At 36.4% G+C, this 20,039-nt stretch overlaps 2 long non-coding RNA genes across 2 annotated transcripts; one reads left to right on the top strand and one right to left on the bottom strand.

Annotated features, from left to right (window-relative positions):
- Positions 1–4,638: 4,638 nt before the first annotated feature.
- On the top strand, positions 4,639–5,683 carry LOC122411041 (uncharacterized). Its single transcript, XR_006261064.1, has 3 exons — positions 4,639–4,665; positions 4,838–5,238; positions 5,510–5,683. It is a non-coding gene; the product is annotated as an uncharacterized lncRNA (long non-coding RNA).
- Positions 5,684–8,880: 3,197 nt separating this feature from the next.
- LOC122411008 (uncharacterized) lies at positions 8,881–9,925 on the bottom strand. Its single transcript, XR_006261049.1, has 3 exons — positions 9,899–9,925; positions 9,326–9,726; positions 8,881–9,054 (listed from the first exon to the last, which is right to left on the bottom strand). It is a non-coding gene; the product is annotated as an uncharacterized lncRNA (long non-coding RNA).
- Between the last annotated feature and the right edge of the window lie 10,114 nt (positions 9,926–20,039).

The following is a 20,039-nucleotide window of genomic DNA, read 5'->3' on the forward strand; positions in this document are numbered from 1 at the left end:
AAACTCACTCAGTTGGAATTGAGAGGGTTGAAAATCGAATTTTCATCCCTTCCATTCATCATGAAAATAAATGAAATATTCATATCTAGAGTTTTTTTACCTTGGAAAAAAGAATCGCCAAATTGGAGCCCGAATTCACGGAAGGCGTTTACAAAATTTGAACTGTTATCGATAACAGTTGCAAATACTTGAGATTGGGACAGTCCATACGATTCATGAATATTTTTTATGCTTTCTGCTATTCTATCATACGAATGATCACCTTTGAGTCCCCTACATGCTATCGCGTACGATTTTCGTTCCAGAGACTGCTCGTCAATCTAAAAACGATCACGAAAGTTCAAGAAAATATTCACATCTTTGGTTTTATATCCAATCTTATATATTCACCAGTGACTACTGAATATTAATGAATAACAATCCCATTAATGTTGAAATAACTCAAAATCAAAAGGAATGAGCAGTGTTCAGTATTTAAAAATAAATAGAAAAAATACAGTTATTTCCGTGACAGAATAAAAAAATTCTTGAATTCCGTTGTTTTCACTGCTCAATTCTATGAAATCCTTAAACGATCCTTAACGATACAATGGTTGCGTCAACAGCGATGTTTTCAACCGCAGCTCAAACTGTAGGCGCGCTTAGTACGATATAAACATTATTTACCCAATGAACAGTCATGCCAACAAATCGGCGGTGACGAGATGACCAAGTATCAGCAGTTGTACAGACAAACGAGACTTTCGCCAATTCAGCGGAAATATCGGCAATGGTTTTCGAAAAGGTTTCTTCTATCCGTCGGCCAACGTTTCGAGAGGACAAATGTTGCAGTTCCTTCCCGTGTTTCTTAATCTTCATGTCTACATAAATAGAAGGAATAAGGATTGGCATTTTATCGAAATATATAGGATGTAACCTAAATATGTTGACCGCTTACCATCAAATATTTTTCGAAATGCTGGCGACTCAACGGTATTTAGTGGTGCCATACTCTCTAAAAGATACTTAATAACATTATTCTCGAAACGGACTTGAGAAAATGAACAATACGTTTTATACTTATCTTCATCGTTATCAGTCTTTTGTTTTTTGTTTTTCTCTTTTGCATACACTTCATAATCCTCGAGTGCTCTCTTGTGTACTTTCTGTAAATAAAATCAATATTATATTTAACAATAAAGGAATGGCTTTTGAAATTTTGTCGACGTAGATAGTTGTGTAAATGTCACCTATGGAAAAATGAATCTTATACCTTTAAATGTTTAATGTAATTCGATGAAGTTTATAAGGAGCCGTTGGTGGTAAGTAGATATACAACACGGGTTCTGGATATTCTGCTGAGTCATTGTCACGATGACGTCATCATTTCGAACGTTCTAGAACGATGACGTCATCATTTCGAATGTTCTAGAACGATGACGTCATCATTTCGAATGTTCTGGAACGATGACGTCATCATTTCGAACGTTCTAGAACGATGACGTCATCATTTCGAATGTTCTGGAACGATGACGTCATCATTTCGAATGTTCTGCAACGATGACGTCATCATTTCGAAAATTCTGGATACTTTTTTGCTGAGTCATTGTCACGATGACGTCATCATTTCGAACGTTCTAGAACGATGACGTCATCATTTCGAATGTTCTGGAACGATGACGTCATCATTTCGAAAATTCTGAATACTTTTTTGCTGAGTCATTGTCACGATGATGTCATCATTTCGAATTTTCTGGATCTTGCGGGGTAATGCGAGTCACCTAACAAAGCGAGTCAGAACCTTCGAGAACGTTCTAGAACGATGACGTCATCATTTCGAACGTTCTAGAACGATGACGTCATCATGTGGAACGATGACTTTCGAACCTTCTAGAACGATGACGTCATCATTTCGAAGGTTCTGGAACGATGACGTCATCATTTCGAATGCTCCAGAACGATTTCCTGTTTTACCGACTGAAAATTTCGGAAAAATGTTGGAACCGTAGATGGCGCAATTTGGATCCATCGGAAATGGCCAATCAGATGACGTCATCATTTCGAAGAACGATGACGTCATTCCGGATGTTCCAGAATGATGCATCATCTCGAACCTTCTGGATGACGTCATTTCGAATGTTCCGGTTCTGGATACTCTGGATCCAACGGAAATAACCAATCAGATGACGTCATCTCGAATGTTCTAGAACGTCATTTCAAAATGTTCTATGAGACGCTCTTTCCTGTTTTACCGACTGAACATTTCGGAAGAATATTGGAACCGTAGATGTCGCAATTAATAGTCGCTCCTGGTACATTCCAAGAATTTTCAAATCTGATTGATGATGTCACCTCGATTTGAAAAAATTCTGGAAAAATGTGTGTCATAGTGAGAATGTATCCTATAAAAGGAGATTTTTTCCCTCATCATCACTTTATGCTGAATACTTGAGCATCACGATACCGTGAAAACCAAGCTGAGCAATGGAAGCCATTTTGGATTTGCAAGGTTTCAAGATGCCTATCAATAAGTTCGTATTGAAAGAGCTGGCTGCCGTTAAAATTTATCCTAGTGCGGAAGCTTATGAGGAGTTTGGAATCCCATTCACATGGAGGCTTAAACCGTAGATTTCGCAATGGACAGGGAGCTGGTCCTGATAATAGTACATTCCAAGAATTTTAAAATATGATTGATGGCATCATCTCGAAATGTTCTATGAGCCCTGTTTTCTTTCCTGCAAAAAAAAAAAAAGCTAATTTTTTTCTCGGAAACTATTCAGCTTAGCTCAAATTATCTAGGAATAAGAATATATCTTAGAATTAGTCAAAGAATACTCACAAATTTTTTAAGAAAAAAAAACAAAATAGGCAATGTTAATTTTTTGATATTTTGGAAAACCAAAAATCATCTCAAAAATATTTCAAAATTTTTTAGGATATTCTTTGGCCAATTCTAAGATATTTTTGTACCTACATAATTTGAGCTAATCATCTCGAAATGTTCTATGAGCCCTGTTCTCTTTCCTGCAAAAAAAAGCTAATTTTTTTCTCGGAAACTATTCAGCTTAGCTCAAATTATCTAGGAATAAGAATATATCTTAGAATTGGTCAAAGAATACTCACAAATTTTTTAAGAAAAAAACAAAATAGGCAATGTTAATTTTTTGATATTTTGGAAAACCAAAAATCATCTCAAAAATATTTCAAAATTTTTTAGGATATTCTTTGGCCAATTCTAAGATATTTTTGTACCTACATAATTTGAGCTAAGCTGAATAGTTTCTGAAAAAAATTAGCTTATGTTTTTGTAGAATATTCACGTTCCTACCACCATATTGTAAAATTACATGAAAATTCCCTGTTAAACTTCAATTATCGTGATCACCCCTGATCATGACTACAGTATGAATTCTTTGCGGTAACATTGCAAAAAAAAAATACAAAAAAGTTTTTTTCAAAAATGTTCACGTTTTTCACGTTTAAATCGGTCATATTTTTTTCTTTTCTATCTCATCAGAATTTTGAGCCAATATTCTGGAAGAGCATACAATTCTACGTCGATTTATTTGAAAACAAAATTTTTTCAACGCCGATAACATAAAAAACAATCGCGTTGAAAGTTTGGTAAAAAATCAAGACGCTTGAGCGTTAATGAGTTAAGAAAGAAAATAACTCATCTTTCAAACATGACATAGTTCAGTCATTAGCTGCACTATAGAATGTATCCGCGATAGTTCGAGCATGTGTGTGTGTAACATGATGCCCTGCGGATGCCCCTACCACGTGGAGAAAAAATAATTATTTATATTTTTCTGGGGGTCACCGAGTGACGCAAGTATGTATAATCAAGTTTGCTCTATGATTCAAGAAAAAGTTTCGAATTATTACCTGCTTATTCAAATACGTTTATAACATATGTTTTTCCGCAGTGGAGCGTCTTATCTCCTGTAACCCGATCTTCTTTTGCGTGGTCCAGTGACACGAGACTCCCGAAATATGCATTACGCAATTATTAGTATACTAATTGTTTAAAATAATATTTTATGTGAAATATCTTTTATAAAAAATGTTTTGCAATTATAATTTGTAAATAGAAATAATATTTAAAAAAAATCTTTGGAAATGCATCTGAATTTGAAATGGTTATTTATTGAATGTTCTTACTGATACATAGTTTTGTAAAAACTTCTAGAACCATCTATCGCTAAGAAAATGTTCTATTTTAATAAAATATCATTTTTTCCATTTAAAAACAATTTTTGATTGTGAGTATTGGATCACTTTTATCATTAAAAACATAATATATATTGTTTGTTAAAGTAATTTTTTATTTTGCATATTATTTTGAAATTTATTTATTCGAATGTTCTCGATATTCTTATAGAAGTATATGAAGAAATTTCTAGAATTATTCGAACAATTTTGAAAAGTATTTGAAGCAATCTACCATTTTACTTGATTCAAAGAAAACATTTTGTAAAGAAGTCTGAATATTTATATTAAAAACTAATTCAATGTTATAATTAATTTTTTGAAAGAATTTAATGAGAATTTGTGTAAGTCGTATTTAAATCTTTCTTGAATCACTAAACATAAACATAAACATTTGAGACTATATAAAGCGACACATCGCCAAGACGGACCCATCAATCGCTGAGAGTCACCGAACAGTCAACATTATAATCAGTGAGTAATATTTCGTGTGTAACTTTTTTAAAGTCTTCAAACATCAATTGTGTGGAGTGATTGTTAATCCAAAAATAATTTTCAACGTGATTCTGAATTAATTGTAATAAACAATTGATTTTAAGAGGATTTAAAAATTCTATTTCTATAAGTTTTCATTTAAATGTTAAAGATTATGGAAGTATCATCATCAACTCGTACAACAGTCGTTGCGGTCAGCGTACCGCGACAATGGTTGTCAGCGTGTTCAAGGGATGTATTGGAGAGCATCTTGCGGCGAGCACTCCGATCATACATCGTGGCTGAAAACGATGTATCAGTAAGAATCGCGGGGATAGAGGCGCAACTGGTTGAATTCCATTTCGGTGAATACTGGTTCGTGCCAAAAAATCTCTTCAACGACAATAACGATGACAACAACGACAACAACGATAACACAGACAAGGGGAATGAGAATGACAACGACGACGACGACGACGTAATTGTCCTAGATGACAGCAACGATAACAAAGATAAGGGAAACGAGAAGGACAACGACGATGATGACGATGTAACCGTCCTAAATTAAACATGGTAAGTAACCACATTTTTTTTCTGTTATCTTGTCTGTAACATTTTTTCTACACGTTCCATCTGTAAACGTGGATCGTTCACGTTTCTATTAATTATTTCCTGAAAATTTAATTTTTCTCATAAATTTTATATTTAATATAAAGTCATAGGTTAAAGAGTCAAAGTTATTCTTGCTCACGAACGATCTAGGTTTACAGACGAAAGGTTAAGAATTATAATTTCAATAAAATTAACTAGAAATTAATATATGTTTCTGTGTTTTTCTTTTCAGTATCGTCATCAACTGCGGTTCCAATACCACGATCGTAATCACAATTATCATCATCATCATCCCATCATAGTATCATCGGGAACGAGTATCAGAATTTTTTTATAAAGTTATTTTGACTCAATAAAAACTACTTTTTACAAAAAAAAAAAATATTTCATCATGTATATGATACTTAAATCATTACTACAATAAAAAAAGGTTTTTACCATCCTTTATAATTATAAAAAATTGTTTTTCAATAAATATGGTAAAATTAAATGTTTATCGTGTGTACTGGGTATATTATTCCAAAATTATAACCTTCCTTTATTTCACAATAATTTCATCTTTGGACACATACGCACGCAGCGTCTATCATTCAAGTAATAGTCTATCATTCAATAAAAGAATTTAATTCTCGATCTATATACATCCTATATACATTCGATGTACATACATACGATTCTATATACATCCTTATCTCAACAGATGATGAAAACAGAATCCGTCACGCTCCGTATGTAAACAGAGCAACGATGCACTCCCGAGGTTGTTTCTATACCCATCCTTATTCAACCTATCACCAGTCCGAATACTCAAATTCACACAGCTGTTCCGGTCATTAACCCTCAACACAGTTGAAGGCCGAAAAAAAATACCTGAGACATATTGTAAATCTTCAACACTCGATTAAAGCCATTTTCGTTTTAAGACGTGTAGACATTTTTACATTGAAATAACACACTTTCGGGGAAATCGATCGTTAGTGTTTGAGGATTAACTTTTAGTATATTTTTTATATTCTTAAGAAAAGATGATACGAAAATATGTTTTTTTACATTTTTATTCGTTGATTGTTGTTATACATTTTTCAACAATTTTGCATGGAAATAAAAATGTTTACATGAAAATAAATGTTTTTTACATATAAATAAATTCACACTGGTTATATTTTCCACCCAAAGGGCGCACATGAAGATGATTTTCCACAGATGCTTGAGTCATTTTTTGAAATTCCTCAGGATGTTCTCGGAATGCTTTGGTGATTCTGGCTGGTAGAAATACTTGAAATTCGTTCTCAAGTTCCATTGTGATTTGTCCTCCGAATGTTGTATTGATTTGCTTTAACCCGGTGATTTTGTAGATTTTTCCAGGCTCCAAATCTACGAACTTCTTCGTTGGTAGGAAATTATCCATGCGACTGACTTTGTTGATTATCGACAAATCCATATTACTGAGATCACTGTTCTTGATATAAATATAATTGTGACAACTTTCTTGTGAGATTATTTGTATCACTTTTCAATTGAATGAACTTTCGAAGTTCTTGAATATTTTTCAAAAATAATTCGATTCTCGTTTTTAATTCTCGACGATCCTTATTTCGATCTCGCATTTGACTGATGGACATCATGAAAAATTCAGCCTTTTATACTCATCTACCCCTTCTCCCTGAATTTTTTCTGAATGACATCATCTATCCCGAATGATCCAGAATATTCTATTGATATTATTTATCATGAGTTATATTTTCCATCGTGAATGCTGCCATCTACTCGCACTTTCTGGAATATACTAATCAGATAAGGATTATTGCTAGAATCTTTTTTCTCTCGAATAATGTTACCTCAATCAGCATGAAGAAGTGGTAGAAAATCAGAGGACACATCTCAGGCAACGAATTAATAATATGTATCGATCCGCTGCAAACCAAATCGTTTCTTCGTTGCAATCGATCAAACATTAATCAAATTTGAGGGTCACGTTTTTCACGTTAAACGAGTCATGATCATGACAAAAATGAAAAAAAAAATTCTAAGTTTTTTCTACATTTTTCCCATAAATAAGGTACAAAAAAAATCCGAAAGTTTTTAATGAAAATTCATTGTTTTTCTTAAGGCTCCCAACATTGAGGGCTTCTGAAAAACCATAAATTACCTTTTTTTCGTATGTTTTTAACCCCAAGTATAGAACGAATGAGCAACGAAAATTCCATCGTCGTCTGGGGAGAGTATATTCCAGAAAGTGCGAGTAGATGGCAGCATTCACGATGGAAAATATAACTCATGATAAATAATATCAATAGAATATTCTGGATCATTCGGGATAGATGATGTCATTCAGAAAAAATTCAGGGAAAAGGGGTAGATGAGTATAAAAGGCTGAATTTTTCATGATGTCCATCAGTCAAATGCGAGATCGAAATAAGGATCGTCGAGAATTAAAAACGAGAATCGAATTATTTTTGAAAAATATTCAAGAACTTCGAAAGTTCATTCAATTGAAAAGTGATACAAACAATCTCACAAGAAAGTTGTCACAATTATATTTATATCAAGAACAGTGATCTCAGTAATATGGATTTGTCGATAATCAACAAAGTCAGTCGCATGGATAATTTCCTACCAACGAAGAAGTTCGTAGATTTGGAGCCTGGAAAAATCTACAAAATCACCGGGTTAAAGCAAATCAATACAACATTCGGAGGACAAATCACAATGGAACTTGAGAACGAATTTCAAGTATTTCTACCAGCCAGAATCACCAAAGCATTCCGAGAACATCCTGAGGAATTTCAAAAAATGACTCAAGCATCTGTGGAAAATCATCTTCATGTGCGCCCTTTGGGTGGAAAATATAACCAGTGTGAATTTATTTATATGTAAAAAACATTTATTTTCATGTAAACATTTTTATTTCCATGCAAAATTGTTGAAAAATGTATAACAACAATCAACGAATAAAAATGTAAAAAAACATATTTTCGTATCATCTTTTCTTAAGAATATAAAAAATATACTAAAAGTTAATCCTCAAACACTAACGATCGATTTCCCCGAAAGTGTGTTATTTCAATGTAAAAATGTCTACACGTCTTAAAACGAAAATGGCTTTAATCGAGTGTTGAAGATTTACAATATGTCTCAGGTATTTTTTTTCGGCCTTCAACTGTGTTGAGGGTTAATGACCGGAACAGCTGTGTGAATTTGAGTATTCGGACTGGTGATAGGTTGAATAAGGATGGGTATAGAAACAACCTCGGGAGTGCATCGTTGCTCTGTTTACATACGGAGCGTGACGGATTCTGTTTTCATCATCTGTTGAGATAAGGATGTATATAGAATCGTATGTATGTACATCGAATGTATGTAGGATGTATATAGATCGAGAATTAAATTCTTTTATTGAATGATAGACTATTACTTGAATGATAGACGCTGCGTGCGTATGTGTCCAAAGATGAAATTATTGTGAAATAAAGGAAGGTTATAATTTTGGAATAATATACCCAGTACACACGATAAACATTTAATTTTACCATATTTATTGAAAAACAATTTTTTATAATTATAAAGGATGGTAAAAACCTTTTTTTATTGTAGTAATGATTTAAGTATCATATACATGATGAAATATTTTTTTTTTTTGTAAAAAGTAGTTTTTATTGAGTCAAAATAACTTTATAAAAAAATTCTGATACTCGTTCCCGATGATACTATGATGGGATGATGATGATGATAATTGTGATCACGATCGTGGTATTGGAACCGCAGTTGATGACGATACTGAAAAGAAAAACACAGAAACATATATTAATTTCTAGTTAATTTTATTGAAATTATAATTCTTAACCTTTCGTCTGTAAACCTAGATCGTTCGTGAGCAAGAATAACTTTGACTCTTTAACCTATGACTTTATATTAAATATAAAATTTATGAGAAAAATTAAATTTTCAGGAAATAATTAATAGAAACGTGAACGATCCACGTTTACAGATGGAACGTGTAGAAAAAATGTTACAGACAAGATAACAGAAAAAAAATGTGGTTACTTACCATGTTTAATTTAGGACGGTTACATCGTCATCATCGTCGTTGTCCTTCTCGTTTCCCTTATCTTTGTTATCGTTGCTGTCATCTAGGACAATTACGTCGTCGTCGTCGTCGTTGTCATTCTCATTCCCCTTGTCTGTGTTATCGTTGTTGTCGTTGTTGTCATCGTTATTGTCGTTGAAGAGATTTTTTGGCACGAACCAGTATTCACCGAAATGGAATTCAACCAGTTGCGCCTCTATCCCCGCGATTCTTACTGATACATCGTTTTCAGCCACGATGTATGATCGGAGTGCTCGCCGCAAGATGCTCTCCAATACATCCCTTGAACACGCTGACAACCATTGTCGCGGTACGCTGACCGCAACGACTGTTGTACGAGTTGATGATGATACTTCCATAATCTTTAACATTTAAATGAAAACTTATAGAAATAGAATTTTTAAATCCTCTTAAAATCAATTGTTTATTACAATTAATTCAGAATCACGTTGAAAATTATTTTTGGATTAACAATCACTCCACACAATTGATGTTTGAAGACTTTAAAAAAGTTACACACGAAATATTACTCACTGATTATAATGTTGACTGTTCGGTGACTCTCAGCGATTGATGGGTCCGTCTTGGCGATGTGTCGCTTTATATAGTCTCAAATGTTTATGTTTATGTTTAGTGATTCGAGAAAGATTTAAATACGACTTACACAAATTCTCATTAAATTCTTTCAAAAAATTAATTATAACATTGAATTAGTTTTTAATATAAATATTCAGACTTCTTTACAAAATGTTTTCTTTGAATCAAGTAAAATGGTAGATTGCTTCAAATACTTTTCAAAATTGTTCGAATAATTCTAGAAATTTCTTCATATACTTCTATAAGAATATCGAGAACATTCGAATAAATAAATTTCAAAATAATATGCAAAATAAAAAATTACTTTAACAAACAATATATATTATGTTTTTAATGATAAAAGTGATCCAATACTCACAATCAAAAATTGTTTTTAAATGGAAAAAATGATATTTTATTAAAATAGAACATTTTCTTAGCGATAGATGGTTCTAGAAGTTTTTACAAAACTATGTATCAGTAAGAACATTCAATAAATAACCATTTCAAATTCAGATGCATTTCCAAAGATTTTTTTTAAATATTATTTCTATTTACAAATTATAATTGCAAAACATTTTTTATAAAAGATATTTCACATAAAATATTATTTTAAACAATTAGTATACTAATAATTGCGTAATGCATATTTCGGGAGTCTCGTGTCACTGGACCACGCAAAAGAAGATCGGGTTACAGGAGATAAGACGCTCCACTGCGGAAAAACATATGTTATAAACGTATTTGAATAAGCAGGTAATAATTCGAAACTTTTTCTTGAATCATAGAGCAAACTTGATTATACATACTTGCGTCACTCGGTGACCCCCAGAAAAATATAAATAATTATTTTTTCTCCACGTGGTAGGGGCATCCGCAGGGCATCATGTTACACACACACATGCTCGAACTATCGCGGATACATTCTATAGTGCAGCTAATGACTGAACTATGTCATGTTTGAAAGATGAGTTATTTTCTTTCTTAACTCATTAACGCTCAAGCGTCTTGATTTTTTACCAAACTTTCAACGCGATTGTTTTTTATGTTATCGGCGTTGAAAAAATTTTGTTTTCAAATAAATCGACGTAGAATTGTATGCTCTTCCAGAATATTGGCTCAAAATTCTGATGAGATAGAAAAGAAAAAAATATGACCGATTTAAACGTGAAAAACGTGAACATTTTTGAAAAAAACTTTTTTGTATTTTTTTTTTGCAATGTTACCGCAAAGAATTTGTCACAACCGACGTAAATTTTTGTTAAATTATAATTAATATCAGATTAATCAACTACCGAACTTATAAGCACTCCCACTCGAGCCTTACACATTGCCATATATAGCCAGGTCATTCACCCGTACGCGACACACGACGACCACACTCATGTATCGACACTCGAAACCCTGTATACACAACAAACCACCGAGCGACCCTAGGACCCAAGACGCTTAGGCCATAAACTTAAAGCCCCACCCGACACTACACGAACAACACTACGAAGATGACACATCCAGTTCCCCTAAACTAGATCTGAGAATCCAAAAGGCTTAAAACACTTCCGTTTCCCCCACTAATTTCCGATTTTGGCTCCTATAAAAGGGCGAGATTTCTCATCTTCAGGGCAGTCCGTTCCGTACCTAGAGTCACGATTATACTGTTAGCAGTAGTTCGGTTGTCATTCGGTTAGCCGTCTTACACTTAAACTCTGACCGAACTCCGGGTCTTCTGTAGAAGAGAGCGAGTCGAGTCTTTCCACAAAAGGTTAAAGTCCATTTTTAGATTGGGACTTAGAATAAATTCGAACGTCCGCTTCTCGGACTTAGAATAATTTTGCACGTCCGCTTCTCGGACTTATAATAATTTCCGCTTACCCGTGAGTAGTAAGGCTACGCCGGTTCTGGCTCAAATGGCGGCGAGGGGGGAGCGGTGTGCGGGGAAGCGCCAGGGCCAGAGGGGGGCAGCGAAGGGGGAAGCCGCGCGCCGTAGGGCCGTGTGTGTGTGTCGCACACATTCTCGCGGCCCTTGAAAAAGAAGGAGAGATAGAGCCGATGGTGAGTGTGAGAGAGATGGAATGAGAAAAATCGTGTGTGACATTTAATTAATTTATGACCAGTGCGTTACGGATTTGTCTTCGCCTCGGATGCAGATAAGGGAGGGGAGGGGGGGGGGGCATAACGAAGGGTCTGCAGTTGGAGAGAGAGGTGTGAGAGAGATAGAATGACCGTAGAGAGCAAAAGCATGAGAGAGACGGAGTGAACGAGAAAAAATATTCTCTAAGAGTTTTGAACTCTGGGTGTATGTCGAGATGAAAACATTCAGAAGGGTCTGCAGCTCAAGAGCAAAATTATTCTACAATAATTCTATAAGAGGTCTGAAGATTTTTTCGACATTTTTCTATAAGAGGTCTGTCCGCTCAAGATTTTCAAAATTTAGTTATTTTTTGATATCCGATAGTTGCCGAGTGTAGGAGAGAGAGATGGGCGGTTTCAATAGGCTGAAATAGACTTTACTCATTTAGATTGAATTTATTGTATATTTTACAGAAAAACAAATTCTATAAAAAAGTTTATGCGTTTTATTCATAATGTCTGCTTTCCGATCGATGCTGGCACTGAAACAGATCAAGGTAAAAGTTTGAATAAGAATTTTCAAATCTATGCAAAAATTTTGCTCATCAATGAGGTACTTACCCCTTATTCAATCTAGATCACAGTCTGGACAGATATTCTGCGTCACCACCTGGTAGAGACGAGTCCTACAGTCCTGACAACTCGATGCAGAGGCAATATTCCAATACTCTGTTCTATGCTTTCGCACCGCTGTGAGCTTCTCGAACATTTCACCTCCAGCCCCGAGAACACAGACACCACACAATTTTTCGCCACGTTCGGTGCGGTAATATACCGAGACGATGCACACTCTCGATTTTTCACTCAAATTCAGTTTTTCTTCTTCAGTGAATGTACACCACACTTTTTCATATACATCATGTGTTGAATCACATTCACTGACTGTAGTAACCACCGATTCGTTTTGCGACATTGTTTTCTTCAAATAACTGAAGGGAGCGGAGTCTCGAACAGAAATGAAAATGTTTTGAAAAACCTCTTGTTCCAAATTTGGTGTTGCATCCCCTCTCTTCAAGTTTTTCCCCAAAAACGCACTTTTCTCAGAGATGACCCTCGAGCAGAAATAGTAAAAAAATTATCTCTACAAGCAACGTTAAAATCTACTCTCACGCTTTCTTGCAGACGAAAAAAAAGATGGCCGCGAGTACAATATATGATCTGAGATGCTGTAGTGAACTCGAAAATTCTGAGAAATCCTTTTTCCTTCCATCATATCTCGAGGAAAAAGTCTCTCTCTCTCTCTCTCTCTCTCTCTCTCTCTCATATTTAAATCTAGATGAGCAAAAAACGACGACTCCCAGCGATGCTCCCGAATAGGGCTCAATCTTCAGTTTGACTATTAAGCCCGAAAGAGTAAACACGAGAGGGACTGTGTCGTAAAACTCGACCGCATCATGTCTCTCGTCACCGACGTTATTGCTACGCGGAGCAATGGCTGCGTATGCAAGCGACTCTTCTTCGGACGTTGGAGCAATATTTGGTCATGTCTCTCGTCACCGACGTTGCTACGCGAAGCAATGGCTGCGTATGCAAGCGACTCTTCTTCGGACGTTGGAGCGATATTTGGTGTCACGAAAAAAGATGGCCGCGAGTCGAAACAATTTATGATCTGAGATGCTGTAGTGAACTCGAAAACTCTGAGAAATCCTTTTTCTGTCCATCATATCTCTCCCTCCCTTCCATATTTAAATCTAAATGACCAAAAGCGACTTCCGTCGATGCTTCCGAAAAGGGCTGAATCTTTGGCTTGACTAGTTAGTAAGTATCGAACCCCGAAAGAGTCAACACGACGAGATAACTTGAGAATGACTCTATCGTAAAACTCGACATCAACGCATCATGTCTCTGGTCACCGACGTTGCTACAGAGCAATTGCTGCGTATGCAAGCAACGCTTCTTCGGACGTTGGAGCAATATTTGGTGTGGGAACACCAGTGTGATACACTTATCGAATCGTTAGAGGCGCAAGTTCGATTGAAGCAATCATGACTGGGATGGCACCACGCAATCACTTCGCAAATCTTACGTCTCGAATGTTTGAAGCAGGTATCACGTCAACGCTTCATACATTGGGGCGGCGGAGTATCGAATGATTGTGGATTAATATGGCGAGAAATCGAGAGCGCATTCGGAAATCGCTTGTCAACCGGGGCTGTAATTAATCGTGATCACATCGACCCACGGAAGTTCTTACTGGATGCATTTGAACTTGTTGAAAAACAAGTGAGTGCTCATATACGCAAGTATAGCAGCATTAAAGTGAACACTTCGTTCAATGGAGAGTTCAGCGTGGGTGATAAGCGGGCGAATAAAAGTATCAACACGGGAAATGTTGAACTTTTTACAACATCGGATCTGAGAGAGTGGTATCAGAAGCGAGTCGTGGAGCCAACTCTGAAATCGCTCGAGGAGTTCCAGGAGAGTGACAGTGGCTGGACCCTAACATCAATAACCAATCTAACAGTGAACATCAACAAGTACAATGCTTTGCGTGCGGGATGTCACATTCCATTGGCGAAACGCATACTCTTGAAGAAAGCAGTCGTTAATGTGAAATCACGAGATAATGCGTGTTTCGGATGGGCAATGACTGCTGCACTTCATCCAGCAGAACAAAACAGTGATCGCATATCTTCATATCCACATTATTCGACGATATTTAATCTCCAAGGCATCAAATTTCCTATGACGTTGGATCAAATTGGGAGATTTGAAAAATTAAATAATCTCTCAATCAATGTGTATAGCGAGAAGAAGGATGTGATTCTGCCAGTGCGGGTGAGCAAGGAGAAGAAAGAGCGACATGTCAACTTGCTTTACGTCGAAGACGTGTCAGAATGTGGAATTGGACATTTTGCTTACATCAAGAATTTATCTCGGCTCGTCAGCTCACAACTCAATACTAATGAGCACCGGAAATACGTTTGCGATCGGTAAGTAAATTGTTATACGAGTATACTTCTTTTCCCCTTTATAATTGTGACAAAATATTAAAAAGAATTTGAAATTTTACAGATGCCTCCATTACTTCGCAACCATCGAAAAGCTGCAGTCACATGAGGTGGATTGCGGCGTACTCAACGATTGTGCTGTTCGACTACCGGGTGAAAACGACAAATGGCTAGAATTCACGAACGCCAATCGGAAGGAGCGTCTCCCGTTCGTGGTATACGCCGATCTCGAGTGTATCTTGGAGAAGACCAGCGCTGAAGAGAGAGAGAAAAACAAGATCCAACATCATCGCGTCTTCAGCGTTGGATATTACGTAAAGTGCTCTTACGATGATTCATTATCGGGATATCACGAGCGCCGAGGTGAGGACTGTGTGGAATGGTTCGTCGAAGAACTAAAACAATTAGCTTTGCGCGTTGAAAAAATTCTCCTAACGAACATTCCAATGAAACAATTGACTCCGCAAGAGTGGAAAAAATTTCGGGAAGACAAAGAGTGTCATATTTGCGAGAAACCTTTTGTCGAGGGTGATGAGCGTGTTCGCGATCATTGCCACCTGACAGGCCAATTCAGAGGTCCGGCTCATTCAAATTGTAATTTAAACTATCAAAATTCGTTTTTCATGCCAATAATTTTTCATAATTTATCCGGTTATGATGCGCATTTCATCATAAAAGAAGTTGCAACTTCTTTGCTTCCGATAACAAAAGAAAAGTACATCTCCTTCTCGAAAACGGTTCAAACAGGCAAAGACACGCGGAAAAATATAAAATTACGTTTCATCGACTCTTTCAGATTTCTCAATACGAGTCTCGATAAATTAGCATCTTTTTTAACTGCCGACAAACTCGTAACGTTAAAATCACAATTTCAAGATGTAGACCATTTTCATTTATTAACGCGGAAAGGTGTCTTCCCGTACGAGTATATTGATAGCTTTGAAAAGTTGAATGAAACGGAGCTTCCACCGCGGGAAGCATTTCACAGCTCTTTAACTGATTCAACAGTCTCCGAAAAGGAGTATGCACATGCGAAAAATGTATGGGAACGATTTTCAACGCGAACGCTCGGTGAATACAGCGATTTATACTTAAAGACTGACGTATTACTATTAGCCGATATCTTTGAGAATTTCCGCGATACTTGTCTAAAAAGTTATGGTCTTGACCCTGCGTTTTACTACACTCTCCCCGGATATACCTGGGATGCCATGATGAAATATACCAAAGTAAAGTTTGAATTGCTCACAGACATTGATATGGTATTGTTCGTGGAGAGAGGTATTCGAGGTGGTCTTAGTCAATGCTCCAAAAGACATGCCCGTGCCAATAACAAGTACATGAACTCGTATGATCCATCTATTCCATCGTCATACTTGATGTATTTTGATGTGAACAATTTGTATGGATGGGCAATGAGTCAACCACTGCCTTATGCAGATTTCGAATGGATTGAAGACATTGCAAACTTCAACATCGAGTCTCATCCACTTGACTCTGAAATTGGTTATATACTGGAGGTTGATTTGGAATATCCAAAACACTTGCACGATGCACATAGTGATTTGCCATTTTGTCCAACGCATGATAAACCTCCGGGCACGAAGCAAGAGAAGCTTCTTGCAACGGTGAATGCGAAAAAACGATATGTCATACACTATCGTGCATTGCAGCAGTGTTTGAAACATGGTTTGAAAATCACAAAAATACACAGAGTCTTGAAGTTTAAGCAATCTTCCTGGCTCAAAACATACATTGATTTGAATACACAGTTTCGTACACGTGCGAAAAATGATTTTGAAAAAAATCTGTTCAAATTAATGAATAATGCTGTGTTTGGAAAAACCATGGAGGATGTTCGTAGTCACGTTCAAGTTAAACTTTTAACGAAATGGGCAGGTCGATACGGAGCAGAAGCTATGATTGCTAAATCTAACTTTAACAGTCGAAGTATTTTTGCGGAAAATTTAATCGCTGTAGAGTTGCGAAATCTCCAAGTCATGTTTAACAAACCGATATATGTTGGCATGTCCATTTTAGATATTTCAAAAACTTGTTTATATGAATTCCATCACGAATTCATGATGCCGACGTATCAGAATAAATGTAAAGTCATGTATACAGATACTGATAGTTTAATTTACCATATTGAGTGTGAAGATGCATATGAGGACATGAAATGTAATCTCGACAAATATGATACCAGTGACTATCCCCCAGACAACGTCTATGGCATACCGCTTGTGAACAAAAAGGTCCCGGGTCTCATGAAGGATGAGAACAATGGGGCCATAATGACTGAATTCGTTGGATTGAGATCGAAAATGTATGCGACGCGAGTTGAGGGCAAGAACGATGTTAAAAAAGCTAAAGGAGTCAAGAGTAATGTTGTTGCGAGAACCATAACATTCGACGATTATGTGAAATGCCTCGGTGAGCAGATTGAAATGAAGCGTTGTCAATCTTCAATTCGCTCAACATTACATAATGTCTATACGATCACGGAGACGAAAATCGCTCTAAGTCCACACGATGACAAGCGATACATTATACCTGAAACGGTAGACACGTTGCCATGGGGCCATTACAGTATTCCCGAATTTTCAGAAGCTATGGAGGCATTGTGAATGTGTGCTTACGAGTGTTGGAGATTAAGAGTATATTGAAGGCGAAAAAAAAAAAAAAATTGTGAGAGTGAGGACATTTATACGAAATAAGAAAATTCTGTAAGAGAGGAATTTTCCTCAAAAACTTGTACATTTGTAATTGATGTAAAATAAAATTTTTTGTGAATCTCTGTCATTCTTTTTCCTTCGAATCTGCTGTTCGTGGGGGAAAGGTCGTTAAAATAAACCAGACTTTGAATTTTTCATCTTTATTGTTCACAAATCATCCTTACTTATCCAACTATTGTGTGTATTGTCGAAACCTAGCCATTTCACAAACAACTGACTGCCACGCTTCTTCAACACTTTTTCAATTAGATACGTGTCGGGATTTTTTGTTCGAAGCAGCTCATGCTCGTAGAAACCACCTGCGATGGGCTCCTCTTGATAATCTTTTATATTATAAGTAACTGGATTAGTTTTTCTCACTCGATATATTGTAAAAATTTCCGTTGTCCAATTTGGCGTATAACCTTTCTCAAATACATTCTTAAATTTACTTATGCGTACTTTATCGCCAATTTTGAATTTTGCTGGTTTCTCCCCATCCACAGTTCTATTATATACGTTATGCAATAGTTGCGCCTCATTCGCAGCGTTCACATCTTTCGGTTTCATCTTTATCGTATGATGCTGTGTAGCATTATATTTCTCAATTAAGGTTTCGAGAATATCAATCCATTTCCAGCTTCCGCGAAAACTAAATTGCATCCACATTTTATTCTTGAGTGTACGATTGAAGCGCTCACAAATTGATGCTTTCAAGTTGCTAAATGTTGAATACAAATGTATATTATACTTTTTCATCAGGGCCTTAAAGTCCGTATTGTAAAATTCTTTTCCTCGATCGACGTGAAGATTTTTGGGTATGCGTCCTTTGCTGAGAATTGATTCCATTGCAGCGGTGACATCTTTTCCACTCTTACTCTTCAATGGTGCGGCCCAGGCGAATTTGGAGAATATATCGATGACGGTGAGGAGAAATTTATACTTGGAGTTGTGTTGTGCATATGCAGACATATCGACAAGATCAGCTTGCCAAGTCTCATCCAGACCGCGTATATCCACTCGTCGACGTGGGTAATTTCGTCGAGCTTGCTTGTGTAGCTCCTCTACCACCGCGGCACGCTCATTCTCTCGCAACTTTTCACTTTTTAAGCTCCGCGATTGCATTTTCCAAATCTTTCATCTCCTTCAACAGGATGGTAAGATCATCTTTTATTTGCTCCGCGATTGTACTTTCCAAATTTTTCATCTTCTTGCGTAGAGTGGCGAGATCATCTTTTACACGCTTCTCTAGAGCAGCCACATTCGATTCGCACCTTTGATTCGTTATATGAGTCACACTATGAGTTATAGAATGAATGTGTTTACTTAATGCACCGAGTGTTACAACATCTCTGGCATTTATTGGGTCGCCAACGTTTTCCAATCGTTTTCGTTCCAAATCGTAATGACCGTCTGATGTAATTTTGAATCCAGCACCTGGTTTACCCGGAGGACCTGTACCACCACGTCTACTCAACTTTCGTCCAAACACATCGACGCTCATGTTGGGAATGTGGATGAAAGCAAGCCCTCACATGTTAATAAATGATTTCAGCTTCACGCAATTCCTCGATAATCGATATGATTTCATTCGAATGTGATGAGTTTCCAGCAGCTTGCGATCCGAGCAATAAACGAAGACGATCCACTAGTTCATTCGGATCATCCCAATAAGCATAGTCGATAGAAGTATGCTTTTGTGCTACCTTGTACTGGGGCAGAGCACCACCCTTCTTATCGTTGCTACGCAGCATGTGGGATATATAATTTTTGAATTTATTATTTTTATCCTGACGTACTGCACCCGTGCGTTTATAAAATTTTTTATGAGCATTCGTTGTAATGACAATTTTCTGATATTTCTCCAAGTCATTTGGAGTTATATATTTGAGTTCAGGCTCTTTTTTAAACAACAGTTCCACCAAGCCAATACTTTTGGGATACTTTTCATCTCCAACCACTATATGATCGAGTTCGAAATGAATCGGTGAATCACCAATCATTAATCTGTTTTGAGCGAGATTTCGTACTCCATACAAGCCATCTAATCTTGTTTTGTTATTACTACGCAGTAGACCCAAATATTCACGTATCAAATTATCAACATCTTCAGATGATTCCAAATTATCGTCATCATCATCATGATTATCATTATTTTTAGTTACGGATACATCGACATTCTCATCAGTAATTGCATCATGCCAAATATCGTCTTTGAAAGAAATATCTTGCTGCATGCTATTTCCTCCGAAATTTGGAGACTCCTCCTTCTCCTCCTCCTCCTCCTCCTCCTCCTCCTTCTTA

This window comes from Venturia canescens, chromosome 5 (genome assembly GCF_019457755.1).
Source record: "Venturia canescens isolate UGA chromosome 5, ASM1945775v1, whole genome shotgun sequence".
In the NCBI taxonomy this organism is placed as follows: Eukaryota; Metazoa; Arthropoda; class Insecta; order Hymenoptera; family Ichneumonidae; genus Venturia; species Venturia canescens.